This window comes from Culex quinquefasciatus, chromosome 3 (assembly GCF_015732765.1).
Source record: "Culex quinquefasciatus strain JHB chromosome 3, VPISU_Cqui_1.0_pri_paternal, whole genome shotgun sequence".
In the NCBI taxonomy this organism is placed as follows: Eukaryota; Metazoa; Arthropoda; class Insecta; order Diptera; family Culicidae; genus Culex; species Culex quinquefasciatus.
In genome coordinates, this window is record NC_051863.1 from 30,154,991 (window position 1) to 30,177,658 (window position 22,668).

Genomic DNA, 22,668 nt, shown 5'->3' on the forward strand with positions numbered 1-22,668 from the left:
GGGACAAAAGTTACCCCTTAGGACAAAGTTTCACGCAAATCGAAGAGGGGTCGGGGCAACTGATGTGTGAGTTGGCGGAGAATTACCCTTTTTGTTTTTTGTTTTTTGTTTTTTGTTTTTTGTTTTTTGTTTTTTGTTTTTTGTTTTTTGTTTTTTGTTTTTTGTTTTTTGTTTTTTGTTTTTTGTTTTTTGTTTTTAGTTTTTTGTTTTTTGTTTTTTGTTTTTGTTTTTTGTTTTTTGTTTTTTGTTTTTTTTTTTGTTTTTTGTTTTTTGTTGATTTGTTTTTTTCTACACAGCGCCCTCATCGAAATGTGATTACATTCTATGTGTGACACCCGTATGAGTTCGAAACTGTGTGATGGTAGTGAGTTGGAACAAATTGCAGCAGCTAGCACCCACTTCAAGGATGTTTCTCTGAACTTTGTAGAAACCTCCCTTCTGTCACCATCTCGAATTTCGATTGGAAATCAAAGGAAAGGAAATTGCAATAAGATGTTTTCATTAAGCAATATTGATTTGTTCTGACCAAAATTAAGATTGAAAACGAATCATTGAAACATAAAATAAGGATTAGTAATAAAACGTTAAATTATATCAGAATTGTAATTAATGAAAATGAATCGTGCAAAATGGTTATGAAATTACTGATTGAATTATGTTGCAGTGTAGAAATTAAACTTCATTTAATTTTCAACAGAAACCAAACCTCACCATATCTCAAAAAGGAAGCAATAAAACTCATCATTCACGAAAACGAGAAAGAAAGCATCGATTGGTTTCGATTCGACAACGATTGGAAAGATAGCATTGGCACTTCTTCGTGAAGAGCTACTGAGGAAAACAAAAATGATCCAACCGAATTTGGCGTAAATAATTTATGTCTTTTCGGATGGATGAGAGATTTTTGTTATTGGGCTTGAAAGTGCGGTGGAAATGTGTCAGTTAACATGCAATATTGAGCTCTTTAAGGAGTGTTTGAATTTGGGCTAGATGCCTCAATTAATTTGAACGTCATTGAAACTAAATGGACTTGGAGCTTTAGTGAAAGTGGTTTTAAAATGTTTCTTTTTTAAGTGCTATAGATTAAAAAACATAAACATTGCAATTTTTTTTTTTTTGTTTTGGAGTTTACATTTTACATTAAAGGATAAAGCATTTCTAGAAATGCTGGAGTTTGACATGCAATATTTTTCTCTAAAACTCTATTTACTTTTATTTTTTTTTGAAAAATTAAATCAATTTAATTTTATTGTTTAACTATGTTTCTAAGATCTAACGAAGTATTGAAATTTTTTATTATTTTTGATTTCAAGAAATTTTATACCTCAATTCGTTTTAAACTGGTGTGGTAGGATTATTTTGATTGCTATTTTTTTATTTTAAGTGTTTAAAAAACAAAAAAATGATCATGATCATCGCTGAAAAATTTAAAAACACTAATTAAAAAAAAAATAACTGCGACTATTTTAAAAAACTAACCTAAAAATGGCTAAAACTTGAAAACACTGCACTTTATCAAAATTTCACTTAAAAACTTTTTGATTGCCAATTCGGTTTTACAATTATTTTTTTTTTTGCGATCAGTATTTCGTTTTTTTTTTAAATCAGAATTGATTCAAAAAAAATATTTTTTTTCTAAAGTGTAGTCCTTAGTATGGATCTCCAAACTTTGTCGAAGACATAAAATCGATCAAAAAATTTCTCCAAAAGATACAGATTATTCAGCCGGATAAAAAAAAACCAAAACAAAATCGAATGACCGGAAACTCAGAGAATTGCTCTTATATTGCTTTAATTGATAAAAAAATATGTGAAAAATATTCGTTTATTGTTAAATCTATGTTCTCAAAGCACTAAAAGTGCTCCAAGCATTTTTTTTTTCCTTAAATCGAACACTGAATAGAAGGATCAAATATCAATTTTTGTAGGCTTGTTCAAGTTTGTTCTAATGCTTTTGATAAAATGGATTTTCAAGTCCAACAACTTTCCAGAAGAGAAAGTCAGATTCTTTGAAAATCCCCAATCTTAAACCACCCTTATTTTCCGTCAAGGCAGTAGTTGCCTTGTTAATTTGAAATAAGCCACTAATGCTCCATAACTTCTACTTTTTTTGTTTGAAAAGTCTAATTTCCACTAAATTTTACAGTCTGTGTGAATGTGTTAAGTGAAGAAATAACATATCAAGGGAAGCCACTCCGCGTTTTTTTTTTTCTTTCAAATAATTGAAACACGAAATAATTCCACCAATCTTGAAAGGAAGCAGAGAAATCTTGACCCAATTCTATCTTCCGAAAATAAAGGAAGAAAACCTCAAATGAGTGAAAAGTGCCACTGATGGGCAGCAGACATTTTGTGTTCTCATCATTTTTCAGTTTTGAAGAAAGTAGACGAGCAATTCTCAAAAGAAGATGAAAGCTCTCCACTTTTCATCATGTTTTCTTAGTATGGACTTTTCTGTCCTATTTTATTCGCTCCCCAAAAGCCATTCGTGTCACATTCTTCAAACCCAGTGGAAAGAGTGGGGTCGATCAAAAATAACGAAGCAAAAAAAAGAAGCGACAGATAAAGTTGAAACGAATCCCGTTTCATTTTCCATCACGGGAAATAAAAGACAGAAATATGATTTCATTCCGCGAGCTTTTTTTCTTTTTCTTCAATTTTTTTTCACTTTTTGACAGAACCCACAGACACAAGACGTATGTTGGTTGTGGCGACAGTTGAAAGGACGTCGCCGTAGTCGTCACTTTCCGGTTGGTTGGGCTTTCTTGCCTCATATGTGAAAATGAAATTTTTTATACGGCACTTCAACGGGAAAGCTCTCCCAAACGGAAGGACAGAAAGAGATGGATTGCGGGAAAGTGAAATTTGACGAGTGCTTTTGTCTCTGGCGGAAATGATGGCTTCTTTACTTCAAGTAGGGGAGGGGTGGTAAATTTAAGGGAGTTGGTGGTGATAAATGTGTTAAATTGAATACCTTTTGGTGCCTCAGACCGACCTCGACTGAAGGTGATGAAGTTATTACGGGGTATTTCCTTAAGGACTGATGGCACTTACCTGGAAAAGAAGAGAAGAAAAAAGAAGAAGGGAAACGTGGTGAGATAAACTTGGTGACACGATTGGCTTGGCTTGACGTGTGAAATATTGGATGGACACATCACGTTTGATGGACGTAGTGGCAGGAAAGTAAGAGAATTAAATTAAGGTGACTTTAACGTAAAGCCAGCCGTCAGTGACATGATTTTTTTTAAAGTTATAAATTTTGCTTAGCTGTAATTTTTTTTAATATAACCTCCTTTTACAAGTTGTTAAAAATACGCCGTGAAAGCTATGAGTTCGATTGTTTCATTCTTTGTAAAATTATAGAAGTCATCAAATGATTTTATCACAAAGTTATATAAATTGAAAAATTATAAGAATAAATTTAATTTTGTTTGTTTTAACTCTATTTTAATGTAATGTTTCTAGCAAATTGCCTTTTTCTTCATTTTTTCTTGTCTATTTTTTTTCAAATGTCAAAAAAACACCCAAAAAGCATAAACTGAAAATTTGGTTTATTGGACCTTTTCAAAAAAAAAAAACTCCAGAAGTGCTATTCAATATAAGTGATACTTCACCTAAAAGATGGTTAACATACGAACTTTAAAGCCCCAGAAGTAGCGATGATTGATCCGTGATTTATTGGACTGAACTGATTAGAACAATTTGAATATCCTTGTTGAACAATTTGATGCGGTATTTTTTTTTTTTCAAGTTCTTGTAAATGATAGCAAACGGCAAGGTTGTTAATGGATAAAATAAATGTCGATAATATTCGTTCAACGATAACGATAATGATTATCGTTATCGTTATTTTGATAATTGGAATAAAATCGAATTAACTAAACCATTTAAAGTGAAATTTGAAATGCTTTCACTTATTTGTTTTGAAGGTTTCAAAATATTTTTTTTCACGTTATAAGATTTTTATGCAAAAAAACTTAATTTTTTACAAAATTTCGTATTTTTTCGAAAGTTCTTAAATTTTTTACAATAGCAATACGGGTGCTTATGTGCTAATGCAAATTTTTGTAAGCTTTTCCACTTTATTACAATTTTTTTTTTGTTTTTGCTGAAAACTTCACAAAAAACATATTTTTTCAAAAGAACTGAAAATTGCATAATTTTCAATACGGGTATCAAGCAAAGCGAAATTTTGTATTCAATTTCACTACATTAGATTATTTTAGCTAAAAACATTAGTTTTCTGAAAATACAGTATTTTTTCGAAAATATTTACATTTTCAAAATTTGTAATATGTGTACACAGCAAAAATGTGTATGCTTCTTCACTTTATTGACGTTTTTAAAATTATTTATTTCGAAATTACTGAAATTTTCAAAATTTGCAATAAGAAGATCAAATATAGCAAAATTATGTGTGCAATTTTACAATTTTTTTTCTTTAAACATTAATATTCTAAAAATAAAGTATTTTTTCCGAAAATACTCAAATTTTCAAAATTTTCAATACACAGCAAAAATGTGTTCTCTTTTCCACTTTTTTAGAGTTTTTTTTTAATTCTGAAATTTTCTCAAATTACCGTAGTTTTTCGAAAATACTAATTTTTTAAAATTTGCCGTAAAGTTATCAAGCAATGCAAAATTTTGTATGATTTATCCTTTTATAACAGTTATGTTTTTGTTAAAAATTAAAATTAACGCAAAAATCGTTTTCTTATCAAAAATACCGAAATTTGTAAAATTTTCAACATACCCATTTTGAATGAATTTTCACTACAATAGTGTTTTTTTTTTGCAAAATACTCACATTTTCAAAATTTGCAATATAAGAACATAGCAACAATGTGAATGCTTTTTCACATTTTCATAGTTATTTTTAATCCTAATTTTTTTTTCAAATAGCCACAATTTTTTTTTTGAAAAAACTCAAATTTTCAAAAATTTCAATATGGGCACAAACAAAGCGAAATTTTGTATGCTTTTTTACTTTAATACTGTTGTTTTGTTGACAACCAAAAATTTTCACAAAGCACCTTATTTTTCTAAAAAAAAAAAATTTTCAAAATTTGAAAAAAAAAGAATCAAAATGTTGTATGCGTTTTTACTTTTATTAGCTTTTATTATTAACACCTTAACTCCCCAGCTCGACAAAAAAGGAAAATTTATATAGAAACTCCCCCTTTCTCTCGCGCTTGGGAATTTAAGTGTTTAATTGAAACATTTTCACAAATAACCGTTTTTATGAACTCAGATTTTCATCATTTTTAATATTAGTATAAAACGAAGTGAAATTTCGCTTGCATTTTCACTTTACAGGTGAATTTTTTGTGAAAAAATAAAATTTTGTGAAAATTCTATATTTTTTAACGAAAATACTAAATTTTTTATAATTTGCAATAAGGATATAAAACGAAGTGAGATTTTGTATACTCTTTTACAATATTAAAGTTTTTTTTAATACTAAAATTTTCACAAAATATCGTATTTTTCTTGAAAATAGTCAAATTTTCATAATATTTGAGGCGAAAATTTGTATGCTTTTAACTTCATTTAGGTTATATTTTGGAAAATAATAAGATTTTCACGAAATTTTGTATTGCATATTATATTTTTTCTTCGATGCCCCTTACAACATAGCAATATGGACAATTTTGAAAATTTGTGAATAAAAAAAACTTTATTTTAAGACAATTTAAGTTGTCTGCAAAAAAAAATGAAATGAAAATAAATTCAAAATTTCGTCTCCATACGCATTCTTAAAATTAAAATATTTCCAAAAATAAAACTGTATTTTATGAAGTTTTAAGTATTTTAACAAAAAAAACCTTAGAAAAAATGAAGATTTGTAGACTTAAAGATTTGATGATTTAAAGATTTGAAGATTTGAAGATTTGAAGATTTGAAGATTTGAAGATTTGAAGATTTGAAGATTTGAAGATTTGAAGATTTGAAGATTTGAAGATTTGAAGATTTGAAGATTTGAAGATTTGAAGATTTTAAGATTTTATAAATTTTTTACTGAAGCCTTCCGATTAAATTTATTTTAATGAATAAGTATGATCGTCTTAAAAGCGTTAAAAAATGAAGCCTTATTTTATGTTTTTTTAATCTACAACATCCATATAATTAAAGTTTTGGTTATTTTACCTAAGTTTTCATTGCTCTTTTAAAGGAACACGAAGGTATCATTATAATTTTAAAAGTCATTAAAATTAAATATTCAAAAACAGCAAAAAATTCAATCTCCACCAACCATATTTCACTTAAATCACCCGTTTTAAAAATGCAAATACGCTTTTTGTTTCCGTTGGCCCAGATTTAGTTTTGCGATCCATATTTTTGCCCCTCTCTCGCTGCAACTTAAATTGAGCGCTGAAATAACTGTTTCGATTAATTTACCGAAACCACACACACACACACACAAACTCGCTGGACAGTAGTGCAAGTTGGGAAAGGGATTCGATAAATTTAAATACACAATTTATTTTCAGGACACTTTTATTTTTTGTTGCGCCCTCCACACACTTCGTCGATGACTTTTGCCAATTTTTACGTCGAGAGGGGGAGAAAGATTGTTTTCAAAAAAGCCACAGGGAAAATGTAGCAAAAGGCTATTAAAATAATTGATTGCAGCATTTATTTTTTCGGGAAAGGCACCAGCCTCATTTCATTGTTGCCAATTTTACGATTTTTCAGAACGGAACTTTATGTGAAAAGGCCAACTGTCGGCATGAAACAGCTTTCACAGAGCGATTTTCGATTAATTATACTGCTTTTGTGATATTTTTTTTTGTGCACCCTCTGTTGCGCAACAACTAGTTACAGTGTAATGAGGTTGCATTAAAATTTTAATGAGCTTTCACGGACATGTTTTAATTGGTTGATCAAGTGGGAGGAAATGACTTTTGAAGGTAATTAGCGCTGCTCAATGTGTTTTAATCATGCTTTGTGGTTGAAGCTTTTTTTCTCGTTTCATGCCACTTTAATTTGCTTTTTTGTTTTCAATTTATTATTTTTTAAATTTTGATTTGACTAGCTTGAAGTTAGTATGTTTCTCTACGATTATTTCGCACCAAAATCAATTTCCCCCTCTTCAAACCACCAGAATAACTCCATTTTCTAGAACTTCCACACACCCCCAAAAGATCCCCCCTCATCGCAAAGCGCACTTTGGCAAGTTATGAATAATTCTGTTGTTGTTTGGCTGTGCCTGGCGGCTGGCGGAATGTCTGCTGAAGGCGCGATAAGACCAATTCTACTTTGAGCGTTTTCCGGTGAAAAGAGGGGGCGGGGGTGGAGTCTGGAAAGGCACCATGGTACCACAGCTTTCTCCCCCACCCACTAGAAGTGGTGGGGGTAGAGTGGAAGATGCCTTTTGGTAAGGATTTTGAAATTCATGGTGGCACAGCAACCGTGGATCGGCCTGTAATTAGCAAGCGTATAATGATGCTGGTGTGTGGCTGGGATGAGGAAAATTTAAAAAAAAAATAATCTAAAGTTTAAACAGTTCTTGACAATCGATATTTAAAACATCTTTGTTTTATTAATTTACAGCTTTGAAAAGTTTTTTTAGACAAACATTTCACAACACTGGAAGTAACGTTGAATCGTGAGTCCACAAAATCTAAAGCAAAAGAGGAGAACCAACAGCATTGTGGTACTGCAAATTGGTTGGGTGTATCTTGATCCCTACCATGAATCATTAATGCTAGGCTGTACTACTTTGTGACTGGAGTTGAGAATTTTAAAATTAAAGTGTTTGATTTTAAATGAATGAGTGGAATTTTAGGTCACGCGATTGAAATTTTGAAATTCCGTAGTATAATACATGTACCAATGGCACCATACACTGTGGTGACTTTATTGCCGGAATACCAGTGACTGGTTAAAACAAATTTCCGCGAAACTAAAACTACGAATAAATTACAAACAGAAGGGTATGGGAAGCCAAATCGGTTAAGGTATAAGATCGCTTTTTATCATTGAAGTTTGTATGGGAAACTTCAAGAAAAAAAAAGCATGGAGAAATGCGAACATTTTCAAATTCTGACAAAAGGTGGCTTTTAATGTGTCAGATCATTGTTAAGTTTGAGATTCTTATGTGAAATTTTATGACAAACAACTTTGTTGAAGATAGCAAAACGATCCGAGTTAACTCTGGTGAGTTATAAACGATTTGAAGAAAACGTTTTTGCATGAAAAGATTTTTTTTCACCAACATCAATGATACAAAGTGACCCTTAACCCTTATTTAATTTCGCTAGAATTTTCACGGTTACTTATTTTTGCCTTAGAAATCGATTTATTCTTCTATTCGCCCTTGTGTACATGTTTTAAGTGTAACATTAATCAAAAATATCATAAGATTTAAAGACATTTTCAGTACAAATTTGTTTTAAGTAAATTTGGAGAATCAATGAATTAAACTACAAAATTGGTTTAGAAAGCAACAAAATTTTATATTGTAATGAAAAAGTCAATTTTTAATGCTTTCTTTTCAAACAAACAACTTTTTGTTCACTTAGCCTTAAAATAATATAAGTTTTATTGAAAATTCTCAAATAGGAAAAATGCGTATTTAGATAGTAACAATAAAATTAAAAGAAGAAACATTTTTTTTATTTCACAATAAAATTTTAATAAATTTCTAAAATTGAAACAAAAAACCTAAAAAAGTTTTCCAAAAATGTCACCCTTTTGTAATGTTTTCAGATTGAGCAACATCAACATCAATTTAAAATGAACAAATTTGGAAAGTGTAAAATTGGAAGGTTTAAACCAGAAAAAGTGGCATTATAATTAGAAATTGATTAATTTACTCATTTTAAGATGAAAAATTACACATTTTTTTGTCATAAAGAATCTCATTCTCGGATGTAACATTAACATATTTTGTAATAGTGTATTTAATGAGCATTTTATTCATATTCATTTAAATTTTCCAACTTTGTATGGTTTTTTTCTAGAGTGTAACAATAAGCTACAAAATTGAAGAGCAGACTATTACAAAAAAAAAGAAATATATACATAAGGGGTTTGCTTTTAACCATAACGAGTTATCATGATTTTATGAAAAAGAAAGTTTTGGAAAAGTTACTTTTTAGTTTCTCTATGATTCGTTTTTTTCTTAATGTATATATTTTTTAATCAAGACTAACATTTCAAAAGGGCCCAACAATCAATATTAAGCCTTTTTGAAATGCTAGTCTTGATTAATTTTTTTAATATTTTTTTACGAGAGATCAAAAAGGACAATTTTAAGAATGTTTCATTTTTTCACATTGAAAATAGGACCATTAGTTGCTGAAATATCGACATTAGAAATTGGAGGGTTGTTTGGGTATGGCTTAGAAAACATCAATTTTCCTGTTTCTTTTTCTTTAAGCCGCTATTTCTCACACCCTAGGTCCAATCTTTAATGTCTCTTAGAAAATGTTATGCAAAATTTTCTTATTTCTTCTTTATTTTTGAATATGAAAATCTGCAAATAGTTCGCTGAAATCTTACTTTCGGTGGCAATATCTTGTAAACCGGGCCCTTTATCGAAAAATCTCATAAGTGCTTTTCAAATGCAAATTTAATTTTACATTAATAAATTATGTCAAAAAATTTTTTGGATGAAATTTCGATTTTTTCAAAAAGCACTATTGAGCAATTCTCTACCAAAACCGGAAATGGATTTTATTTGTATTTTTTGATTTGGCTCAAACTTTGTGGGGGCCTTCCCTATGACCAAATAAACTATTTTGTGTGATTGGTTCACCCATACAAGTCTCCATACAATTTTGGCTGCTGTCCATACAAAAATGGTATGTAAATATTCAAACAGCTGTAACTTTTGAGTGAATTTTCTGATCAATTTGGTGTCTTCGGCAAAGTTGTTGGTATTGTTGAGGACTTTTGAGCAAAAAATAGGTACACGAAAAAAAAATTGCAAATTTTTTTATCAACTTTTTTTTCACTAAAACTCAATTTCCCAAAATAAGTATTTTTTTGATTTTCGAGATTTTTTGATATGTTTTAGGGGACAAAAATCCGCAACTTTTGAGCCATAGAGAAACATGGTCAAAAAATCTGCCGCCGAGTTATGAATTTTTGAAAAAATAGTGATTTTTGGAAAAAATTTAAGTTTCATTCAAAAACAAGTTTGACATTACTTTTTAATGCAAAATTGAATTTGCAATCGAAAAGTACTCTACAGATTTTTTGAAAAAGGGCTCCGTTTTCAAGATATAGCCACCAAAAGTTTGATTTTAGCGAAATATTTGCTATAAAATTGCCTAAGAGACATTGAAGATTGGACCTCGGGTTGCTGAGATAGAGCCGCTTTTAAGAAAAAGAAACACGAAAATTGAAGTTTTCTTAATCTCACCAAAACAACCCAACATTTTCTAATGACCATGTCTAAGCAAATAATGGTCCGATTTTCAATGTTAATACATGCAACATTCGTGAAATTTTCCAATCTTTTCGAAAACAATATTTTGATTTTTTTTTTAAATCAAGACTATCATTTTAAATGGGCGTTATATTCAATGTTTCGCCCTTTTAAAATTTTAGTCTGGATTAAAAAAACTCAAAATATTTTTTCGAAAAGATCGGAAAATTTCACGAATGTTGCATGTATTAACATTGAAAATCGGACCATTATTTGCTGAGACATGGTCATTAGAAAATGGTGGGTTATTTTGGTGAGATTAAGAAAACTTCAATTTTCGTATTTCTTTTTCTTAAAGCGGCTCTATCTCAGCAACCCGAGGTCTTATCTTCAATGTTTCTTAGACAATTTTATAGCAAATTTTCTGAACTTTTCGAAACAAATATTTTTAGAAATGGTCACTCATGGTCACTATTTTTTAAAATTGAAAAATTGCAAATTTTCGATTAAATCAAACTTTCGGTGGCTTAATTTTGAAACGAAGCCCTTCATCAAAAAATCTGTACAGTACTTTTCGATTGCTTATTCAATTTTGCATTGAAAAATAATGTCAAACTTGTTTTTGCGTGAAACTTCGATTTTTTTTCCAAAAATCACTGTTTTTTCAATAATTCATAACTCGGCGGCAGATTTTTGGACCATGTTTGTCTATGGCTCAAAAGTTGCGGATTTTTGTCCCCTAAAACAAATCAAAAAATCTCGAAAATCAAAAAATATGTATTTTGGGAAATTGAGTTTTAGTGAAAAAAAGTTGAAAAAAAATCAGCTTTTTTTTCGTGTACCTATTTTTTGCTCGAAAGTCCTCAACAATACCAACATCTTTGCCAAAAACACCAAATTGATCAGAAAATTCACTCAAAAGTTACAGCTGTTTGAATATTTACATACCATTTTTGTATGGACAGCAGCCAAAATTGTATGGAGACTTGTATGGGTGAACTAATGACGCAAAATAGCTTATTTGGTCATAGGGAAGGCCCCCACAAAGTTTAAGTAAATCAAAAAATACAAAAAAAACTAACTTAATCCACCTATGTGGTTGATGCCTTCCTCTTTTTTTACCAACAATGGGTAATATGAGTGGTTTGGACACATATTTCAGCTATTTTTTGAATCCAGAAAAAAACGTACAAACATATAACTTAAGTAATCATAACTCGAGACAAGGTTGCCAGATCTTCAATGTTTTGGACTCGTTGGAAAGGTTTTTTGATTACCTAACTAACGATGGGTCGGATGGTGAATCTGGACATAGTTTACATACATTTAAGTGAGATCCGGCTTCCAAAAAGTGCATCAATATTACTTAAGTGGCCATATCTCGAGACAGGGTTGCCAGATCTTCAGTGTTTTGTATTCGTTGGAAAGGTTTTTCGATTACCTAACCAACGATGCGTCGGATGGTGGATCCGGACATAGTTTCCATACATTTAAGTGGGATCCGGCTTCAAAAAAGTGCATCAATACCACTTAAGAGGACATATCTCGAGACAGGGTTGCCAGATCTTCGATGTTTTGGATTCGTTGGAAAGGTCTCTCGATTACCTAACCAACGATGGGTCGGATGATGGATCCGGACTTCGTTTGCATACATTTAAGTGAGATGCAGCTTCAAAAAAGTACATAAATATCACTTAAGTGGTCGTAACTCGAGACAGGGTTGCCAGATCTTCAATGTTTTGGACTCGTTGGAAAGGTCTTTTGATAACATAACCAACGATGGGTTGGATGATGGATCCGGACATAGTTTTCATGCATATAAGTGAGATCCGGATTAATGTGAAAACACATTTTTATATATAACTTTTGAACTACTTATCGAAACTTCAAACAATTCAATAGCGATGTATGGGACCCTAAACCAAGTCGAATGCAACCGGTTTGATCAAAATCGGTCCAGCCAGTGCTGAGAAAACTTGGCAAGAATTTTGAACACATACATACATACACACACACACACACACATACACACACACACCCACATACACACACACAGACATTTGTTCAGTTTTCGATTCTGAGTCGATAGGTATACATGAATATAGGTCTACGAGCTGTATTTCAAAAGTTCATTTTTCGAGCAGGATTATAGCCTTACCTCAGTGAGGAAGGCAAAAAATGGTCGAAATCGGCCAATTTCGTAGAGAGTTGCTCTATTTGAAAAAAGTCATGACTCGGCGGCAACATTACTGACAATACTTTTGTTTCGGGAGAGAATTGCTCTAGTTTCTTAAGTCAAGCATTCTTTTGAATTTGAAATTTTTTAGAAATTACAATGTTCAGCACCGCTAAACTGTATTTTTTTAGCAGAAAAATGAGAGTTATCATCCACAATTTACAAAAATATTATCATTTCACAAATTATCGCATTTTTTACAATTATTTTTCACAAATATCATACATTATGAAATATATGGAGTGTTCTGTTTCACTTGAATTTGAAAAAAATATCCAAAAAATATTGACAATTGATTGTACACACTAAGATTTTTAACCGAATTCGGTAGTTGAGAATCCGTAAAATTTAGATCGGCAAACCATCTGTCAAAATGAACACCGAATTTTGGTTGTTTTTGAAATAATGAACTTCATTACCGTATTTCCGTAATTTTTTTACCAAATCGGTAATTTTCAGTTTACCGAACTGTTCAGCAGTTGAAAATTCGGTAATTTTTACCGAATTCGGTTGAAAAATCTAAGTGTGTACATTTAAAAAAATCTCTTTTAAAGAAGGAAAACCAATTACAAGGTTTTCAGTTATGAATCAGTACTTTTTGGGCCTCCTTGTAAAGAATACTTTCGGCGACAAAATATTCAACATCTTCAATTGTAGTAAAACTATTCTGCAAACCGATTTCCAACATAAACCTTATTATAACTTTCACTTCTGTCCGAAACGCGCTCAAAAAGTCAAATGCAACCTTATCACGTCAGCAATCAAATTGAAACATAGTGCAGCGAAATTTCCCTTTCAATTGTGCTGCAAGGAAGGGAAAAGAACGCTATACTCTCACCCCATCCTCATCATCAAAATTAATTTCCCTGCCATTTATATCAATCCTGGCGAGCTTTTCTTCGAACGTTTTGCTCTTTTTTTCTTCGCACAAACTGTCTTGACACTTTCTAGGGCGATTCTTTTGTTGCATCTTTTTAAAGATTGTAGGGTGTTGTTTTTTAAATGTTTTTAAATTCAGAAATTTTAAACAGATTTTTTTATTACATTTTCTTAACTTTTTTAAACTGTGTTGCAAAGAAACCCGTCCAAAGGGGCCATTTTCCCGGCATGAATTTTCCTTCCGGGAACATCCCCTGGTCCTGCTGGCAGTGATAATTGCTCCTCTTGGATCCACTTTTTTCATTCCGTTGCAGGAGGAAAGTTGAACCCAAGTTTTCCAGCCGGGAGTCCTCGACTCGACAAAAGCTGCCAGGAAATGAAGAGTGATGGCATTAATATATTGGGGAAAAAAATGTCTGCTGCACCGACTGGCAACACTGCAGCTTGTTGAACACTAATGGCCGATCGTAATGGGGAAAGTTTTTCCTTTGCCGCACACCGAAAAGGACTTGACTTTGGAGGGAGAGAAAAAGTTAAAGTCGGGACTTGTAACTGCACTGAAACCCGGTCATTACAATATCTAATCGTGCTGGAATTATTCAGCTTTGCAGTGCAGCGGTGACATTGGCGTGATTGGAGGCTATTAGAATTTGAATTCAATTTTTAATAGGTACTTGAAAGCGCTCATTAGATTCTATCGCCAGATTAAAGATAAGTTGCAGAAAATGAACACACGAATTTTAAAGTGAGCATCTTTATTGAATCTTTGTGAATTTTACAGTTTTTAGATATTTTTTAAAAAGCGCAATTTCTAAATTATCTTTAAAAATCCTCTAACTTTCGTGTCTCAAACCTTCATACCAATTTACAATCAGCTGATCAACCCAACATGAACAGACGTCCGCAATCCAGTGCAAAACATAAAAGAAAACATCCCAAAATGAAGCTCTGCGGTTACTTCCGGTTTATTCTTTACGTTCTTGCGCCGGGGAGGCCAGAGGGGACCACTATAGCGAGCACGCCGAGAGTGAATAAATTTAACACATTATATCGGAGTTTTCCACTTTTTCATTGCCAGCATGCGATCGTTGCCATTTTAGAGGATTTTTGGGGTGTAGGAAAGGAGCCACAACTGAGGGTTTCGTGGGAGGCCACAGTGGTGTGGGATCGGGGTTGGGAAAAGGTCTGCTATTTCAAGTTTGTATGTACTTTCTCGAAATGTCAAGAAGAGGAGAATTTCTCGGATGATTTTTCTTGCCGGGTGATGTTCATAGACCTTAACAGTAGTATGTTACCAAGATGACTTTTTAACTGAGCCCAAATCCCAAATATGAGCTTAGTTAGATGTAGCAGGAGCACTTTGCTTTGAATTTTTAATGAGATTTAACTGATAACCTTTACTTCTTCAAAAATGTCATTTTTTGAGGCCCAACATCACTGGCATATATCCGACTTTACGCAAGTTTTGGTATTTATGGCAATCAAATTTGGCATGTATTCATTATTTTAACATTTTTCAAAATAATTTGGGCCGTTGCAAATATTTTTCAAAGTTTATGTCGCCCCCTTCCCCACCCCTTCAAAATCGGATCGAAACATCAGGGGGCTAAAACAATATTTTTTCAAAAAAATTCAAAATTTTCAAGGAAATAGAAGTCTAACCAACTGAAAACAACACAGAAAAAAGTTGAATTTTGGAATGTTGAAAATTTGGTAGGTTGAATATTACCTCTTTTTTATTACAAAAAATGTGTAAAAATAGGAAACTGATGAATATTCATCAAAAACTAACTTAATCCACCTATGTGGTTGGAGCCTTCCTCACTCATTACCAACAATGGCTGATATGATAAGGTTGCAACTAAAAAATAATGGATATTACATCAAACGTAATTCAAAACTTGGCGTAAAAACTTGTCATGTAACCTAAAATCAAACGTAATATTATGTTTGATTTGACGCAGAATGACTAAATTCACATTTTCTAACTAAAGCAGAAATTTGAATCTTATAAAATGTAACAATAAATCAATTTTAACTGGATATTACATCACATATGATGCACATGATTGGAGCGTCGTTTGTCGTGTAATATTCTGTGCAATGATTTAATTTTATTTCAAATTTAACCCAATTGTACGCTGTTTTGGTGCCTCTCACTTCACAGTGCAGCAAACGTCAGCCATGATAGATTCCGATTGAAAAATTGACGCGGATAAGTTGTCCCGAGAGAAATTCGATTTTCTCAGCTTTCGACACTTCTTGAGCTGAAAATCTTTATAAAATCGATTGCCAAGGTAAGTGTACAGAATATTTCTTAAAATTTGAGCCCAATTAAATTAAATTCCGAACAAATCTTTCCAGCCAGAAACATCTCCATCCCTCTTCCGGGCAAACTCCCTAAATCCGATCCGTGGTCCTGCTAGCGACGGACGACTGCCGGTTCCAGGTGCTGATCACGGTTGTTTGTGCCCCGGGGAGGCAGTCAGTTTGTGCAGTCGGTGGCATTTCGCGATGGAGATCACTTTGGGTACCAACGGTGTTGTTCCGGTGTAGCTGGTTCGTTTGCAAGGCGATGTCGGTCTGACGAAGCTGGATGTGGTCGTCGAGCCTGGTGGCAAGATAAGGAGTTCCGTGACACGGGAAAAGGAAGGCCTCAAACAAATGGACGACTTACATCATATTTTGAAACGATCGATTGAAGCAGGTTTTTCGTCGGTTGGGGCCTCGGCTGCAGCCAGCGGGGGAACGTTTGCGACGACGTGAGAACGACGACGCTGGAGGGTTTGCGGCTAGCTAAGCTACGTGCTGAACGCGATGACTGTTATCTGTTTAGTGGCCTGGCTTTACTGGGCATTCCGGAGGTGGATGATGGAGGAAAAGTGGTGAACATCCGTTAATCTGCACCTCGGTGGGGCAGATCATAGTTGATTCAAGCTATTGGAAGTGCTAATCGAGTGCAAATGGTTCTAAGTTAGCCTTCCGTTCTTGGGCAAAACACTCTTGCAACAGTATTTATTCGAATTTAATCATAAAGTGCTAATAAAACTAAGATTAATCAATATAAATATGGTGTTTTTCCTATGTCCAATTAATTTAATCCAAAAATCCAATAATTTGCAATTCCAATAGGAATGGTTTCCTATGAATTGCGTTTGATGTAATTTTACACGACCAAGTCGGTTGACAGTTTGGGTCATGTGATTTCCAAATCCGATGTAATTTTATGTCTTATTTGACGCTCCAGTTATGTGCATCAAAAAGACAGAATATTACACGATTTTTTCGTACAATTTGTGTACATATGTACACAAATTTCATCAATTTTTTTGATCCGGAATAAAAAAGTACTTAAGTGGCCATATCTCGAGACAGGGTTGCCAGATCTTCAATGTTTTAGGCTCGTTGGAAAGGTCTTTTGATAATCTAACCAAAGGTGGGTCGGATGGTGGGTCCGGACATAGTTTACATACATTTAAGTGAGATTCGGCTTCCACAAAGTACATCAAAATCACTTAAGTGGCTATATCTCGAGACAGGGTTGCCAGATCTTCAATGTTTTGGACTTGTTGGAAAGTTCTTTTGATAACCTAACCAACGATGGGTCGGATGGTGGATCCGGACTCAGTTTACATACATTTATGTGAGATCCGGCTTCCAAAAAGTACATCAATATCACTTAAGTGGCCATATCTCGAGACAGGGTTGCCAGATCTTCAATTTTTTGGACTTATTGGAAAGGTCTTTTAATAACCCAACCAACGATGGGTCGGATGGTGGATCCGGACATAGTTTACATACATTTAAGTGAGATCCGGCTTCCAAAAAGTACATCAAAATCACTTAAGTGGCTATATCTCGAGACAGGGTTGCCAGATCTTCAATGTTTTGGACTTGTTGGAAAGTTCTTTTGATAACCTAACCAACGATGGGTCGGATGGTGGATCCGGACTCAGTTTACATACATTTATGTGAGATCCGGCTTCCAAAAAGTACATCAATATCACTTAAGTGGCCATATCTCGAGACAGGGTTGCCAGATCTTCAATGTTTTGGACTTGTTGGAAAGTTCTTTTAATAACCTAACCAACGATGGGTCGGATGGTGGATCCGGACTCAGTTTACATACATTTATGTGAGATCCGGCTTCCAAAAAGTACATCAATATCACTTAAGTGGCCATATCTCGAGACAGGGTTGCCAGATCTTCAATTTTTTGGACTTATTGGAAAGGTCTTTTGATAACCCAACCAACGATGTGTCGGATAATGGATCCGGACATAGTTTACATACATTTAAGTGAGATCCGGCTTCCAAAAAGTACATCAATATCACTTATGGGGCCATATCTCAAGACAGGGTTGCCAGATCTTCAATGTTTTGGACTTGTTGGAAAGTTCTTTTGATAACCTAACCAACTATGGGTCGGATGGTGGATCCGGACTCAGTTTACATACATTTAAGTGAGATCCGGCTTTCAAAAAGTACATTAATACCACTTAAGTGACCATATCTCGAGACAGGGTTGCCAGATCTTCAATGTTTTGGACTCGTTGGAAAGGTCTTTTGATAACCTAACTAACGATGGGTTGGATGGTGGATCCGGACATAGTTTACATACATTTAAGTGAGATCCGGATATAAGTGAAAACACATTTTTATACATAACTTTTGAACTACTTATCGAAACTTCAATCTGTATAAAACTCGATCTATGGGACCCTAAACCAAGTCGAATGCAACAGGTTCGGGTCAAATCGGTTCAGCCAGTGCCGAGAAACATGAGCTAGTTTGTTGGTCACATACATACATACACACACACATACACACACACATACACACACACATACACACACACATACACACACACATACACACAGACATTTGTTCAGTTTTCGATTCTGAGTCGATATGTATACATGAAGGTGGGTCTACGACGTTTTTATACAAAGTTCATTTTTAGAGCAGGATTATAGCCTTACCTCAGTGAGGAAGGCAAAACTGATGAATTTTCTTCTTTTTCTGGGGTAAAATTAATCTTTTTTTTTTTTGACACAAAATCGGTCAACATTTCCTGACGAATATTACCACAATTTTTTTTCTGTGAATTAAAAATGCTTTTTTTCTGCGTTTAAAATCATATTTAGCATGTCTGGGATCGATTGAAATATTTTCAATTTTTGTGGAATAACAATGTACTGCACAACAAAATGTTTTTTTTTTCGGTGACCAAAAACTCTCTTTAACAGAGGAACAGAATCTGATTCCAGCGTGCCTCTAATGTTGCCATATCAGCAGTTTGACATTCAATAACAGCTAATTAAAAACTTTGTCAACTGAAACCGAGTGATAAATAGCTCAATAAGAAGTAAGCAAGCAAGTTTCTATCAAAAGTTTAGCAGAATAGTGAAAATCAGCAAATTGGATGGAGTTAAGGTGAAGCCGTTGATCATTTTCGAAGAAAATTGATCATCACTATAAAATATTCTGTATTAAATTCAATTTAACGAATTTCAGCACCAAAAGGAAACAGCATGTGCCGGTTGTGGTCTTTTTGAAGCCACTGATGGAGATTTTAATCTAAATCAATTGTGCTTCAAAATTTATATAATTTTCTGGCACAGTCATTGACGGCCTAGTTGGCAATTGATTAATGACAATTTCCATAACTTTGCAAGGAGTGGGATAATCGTTACCAAAAGGAATCAGCATGTGTAGAGCACTATTCTTAACAATTTGTAGAAGGAATTTTGTCAAAATATTGAAAGCGACGCAAAATTTATATCTTTGAACGAAAAATCGTGACCATGATGGAAGTCTATACGTTAAGAGCGAATGCTCAACCTGCCAAACATACGAGAATTTTCCCTTTCCCTTTCCCTAAAATGCACTTTTAAACCTTTTTTCCTCCAACCCCCTCCCCCTCGACCTCGACCTGAATCGTGGGACATAAACTTCAAAAAATATTTGCAGCGGCCTTATAATGAAAAGTAAATTTATTTATTATGAAAAGCATGATTATTTATTTGAAAAATTCTACGAATTATCTTTTGTCAGGATAAATTAAAATCGAAAACGCTTTCTTGGTTTACTTTTCATTTCATTCAACATACGAATTGAAATATTAGTTTTTTTCTAAATAACTATGACTATGAGAGTGCAATTTAAAATGCATTTTTTGCCTTAGTTAATTCATGTTTAATGCATGTTTAATTTTTTTTACTGATATTTGAATATAAGTGACATGTACAATATCGCGATTTTTCGGATGAGAACTAATTATTGTAAGATTCTCTTGTCTAATCTTATTTAATCTAACTGAACACAAGCACAGCCAACCCTAAGAAAGCAACTTGAAAGAACTTGTGGATACACGGAAAAAAATCAACGTTCGAAATCGTGATTTAAATTCACGAATGCGAGAACCACGAAGGAATATATTTACGTTTATAGTGCACCAAACTCATGAGTAATTCATGACTACGAGAATTGATTTTTTTTCTGTGTAGGTTTGCCAACAAATTCTATTCTGTCATATGGGTGATTGAAATACTTTTGGGAGAATCAACAGGAAGGAATGATGCGTGGACATACCGGTTCAAACGTTCCATATGATTGCAAGATATTTAGATTTTTATATTTATTTAAAATAAAAGGTAAAATTCAAACAAAGCACAATTCAACAGCCTATTTAACTCGAATAACCTAATAAACTCACAGTAATGGAACCTATAAAATAATTAATACATCCTATACAAAATGTTTAATGAGTACTTTTAACTGATTTTTAATCATTTCTTCCTCCTCAAATAATGTTTGCTTAATTTTGGTCTCAAAGAAAATAAAAAAAAACCAATGAAAGTATGGGCTTAAAAAAAACTATTACATTTCTCCCAACTGGAAACAATTCAATTTTCGCAGTGTATTTCAGTGGATGGTAATGACCAGAAAAGTTAATTAGCTTGCATAAATAATTAAAATAGATTTCCACGATCGGTTTTAGACTCATGTTTAAATAGGTCCCTTTTGATAAATATTTTTTGTTTTTTTAGGAGGGACATAAAATGCTGATTTTGTCCGGGAGGCTTTTGGTAACATCCTAAGCTATTTTCAAAAAAAAAATGATCGAAAAAAACTGTGAACTCACAACTTACTTTGACTTTTTGATTCAAAAATCTTAATGTCCTAGAGAAGTGGCAATTTTAATTTCAGTAATTTTTTTCAGTGAGTCCTTTAAATTTCCTCCAAGTTTGTCTCTGAACACGTTTTGTTATGATGTATAAATTAAACTAATAATTGCCTGATTTTAAAAAAAGATTGGAACAATTTATGATTCAAAAGTCTACATTTGATTAAATAATACATATTGCATAAAAAAAACGTTGAACTTTGTATTCTTAATAGTTTGAAATCAATTTTGGAAGATTTTTCAATGAAAATTGATTATTTTAAATATTTGTTTGGCTCCTAAGCATTTCTCTCAGATTTTGATCATTCGATTTTTTTTTTTTTGTATTTTTTAATCCCACTGAAATATTTTTGGTGCCTTCGGTATGCCCAAAGAAGCCATTTTGCATCATTAGTTTGTCCATATAATTTTCGATACATATTTGGCAGCTGTCCATACTAAAAAGACGTATGAAAATTCAAAAATCTGAAACTTTTGAAGGAATTTTTTGATCGATTTGGTGTCATGGGCAAAGTTGTAAGTATGAATATGGACCACACTGAAAAAAAAAAATGATACAAGGCAAAACATTTTTTGGTGATTTTTTATTGACGTTTCAAAAGGGTCAGATATTCAATATTACGGCATTTGATGTCCTCTGAAACATATCAAAAATAAAAAAAATAGTGTTTATTTGCAAATCAAGTTTTAGTGACAAAAAATTAAATTAAAAATCCCAAATTTTTTTCCGTGTATCATTTTTTCAGTGTTGTCCGTATCCATAACTACAACTTTGCCGAAGACACCAAATCGATCAAAAAAATCCTTCAAAAGATACAGATTTTTGAATATTCATAAATCGTTTTTGTATGGACAGCTGCCAAATTTGAATGGAAAATTATATGGACAAACTAATGATGCAAAATGGCTTCTTTGGGCATACCGAAGGCACAAAAAAAGTTTCAGTCGGAATAAAAAACACAAAAATTAAAATTCTGAAAAGACCGATTTAATAGAAAATTGCTCTTTAGTAGAATTGATGTGTACTTTTTGAGGTTGGATCTAAGTTGGATCTTAATTTGAACATTATTTCAGGTTTTTTTGTGGGATTTATTTTCGGCAAAGATTGTGGAAGGCATACCACATAGGTGAATCATATCAATTTTTATAATTTTTTAGGTAAATGAGATTTTCAGAAGCAGATTTTTAAACAAACCATGTAAAATTTCCCATCACTGCCCACCAACGTTGCAGTCGCGGCCAAAACTGATGTTTATGCTGCTGCTACTGGAGTTCGTACAAGTACAACCCGGGGGCTGCCTTGTCCGCTGGAAAGTTGTTGGAAAAAGTGTCGGTACTACATAAAAATCCCTTAACCGGGGTGGGGATAACGACGGGCGGTGCCAAATCCGGGTGACGGTGAGGTTGCGGTTCGGTTAGTGCATGTATAAAGTGGCAAGAAAAATTACCCCGCTGTAGCGAAATAAATTATGGATCTTTTTTTTTCGGGGGAGGAAAGCTCCCACTGAAAACGGTTGCCATCCAATCTGGTCAAGTCGCGAGAAATTGAAGCACTTTCAGCACCGTTGTTGCTCGAAATCAAGATTGTGTAGCACTTCATGTTAGGTCTTATCATCGTGGGTAGTAAAATCCGTCCAAATGTGGATTTCATTCGAAACGTGGGAAGGAAATCTGAACTCGACTAGAAAATAAAACAGACCAGCTTCAAGCTTCGTCCTGTTTGCTGTACTTTACAAATTATTCACTATTAATTTCACTTAATGTTGCCCTTTCCAGATTCTACCAGGTTGCCGGACTCCCCCAAGTTGGTAGTTTCGGGACGACAAAGCTCGGCGCTCAAATCCCATTTAGAGTACGTTTTAGTCATCATAAATTTTAATAATTGTGGCCCCATTCTCGGCACGTATCGAGAAAGGTCGGAATTTCTGGTTGGCCTTCCAGGAAAATGTAGGCCACGACTACGGCGTCGGGTTGGGAAGGTTGGGG

General features: G+C 33.2%; 1 protein-coding gene and 1 long non-coding RNA gene across 3 annotated transcripts in view; one reads left to right on the forward strand and one right to left on the reverse strand.

Annotated features, from left to right (window-relative positions):
* LOC6048694 (dopamine D2-like receptor) overlaps positions 1–22,668 on the reverse strand; it is a 533,595-nt gene that overhangs the window by 247,023 nt on the left and 263,904 nt on the right. The gene's annotated exons all lie outside the window — the stretch shown is intronic.
* LOC119769534 lies at positions 15,676–16,288 on the forward strand. Its single transcript, XR_005278409.1, has 2 exons — positions 15,676–15,790; positions 15,858–16,288. It is a non-coding gene; the product is annotated as an uncharacterized LOC119769534 (long non-coding RNA).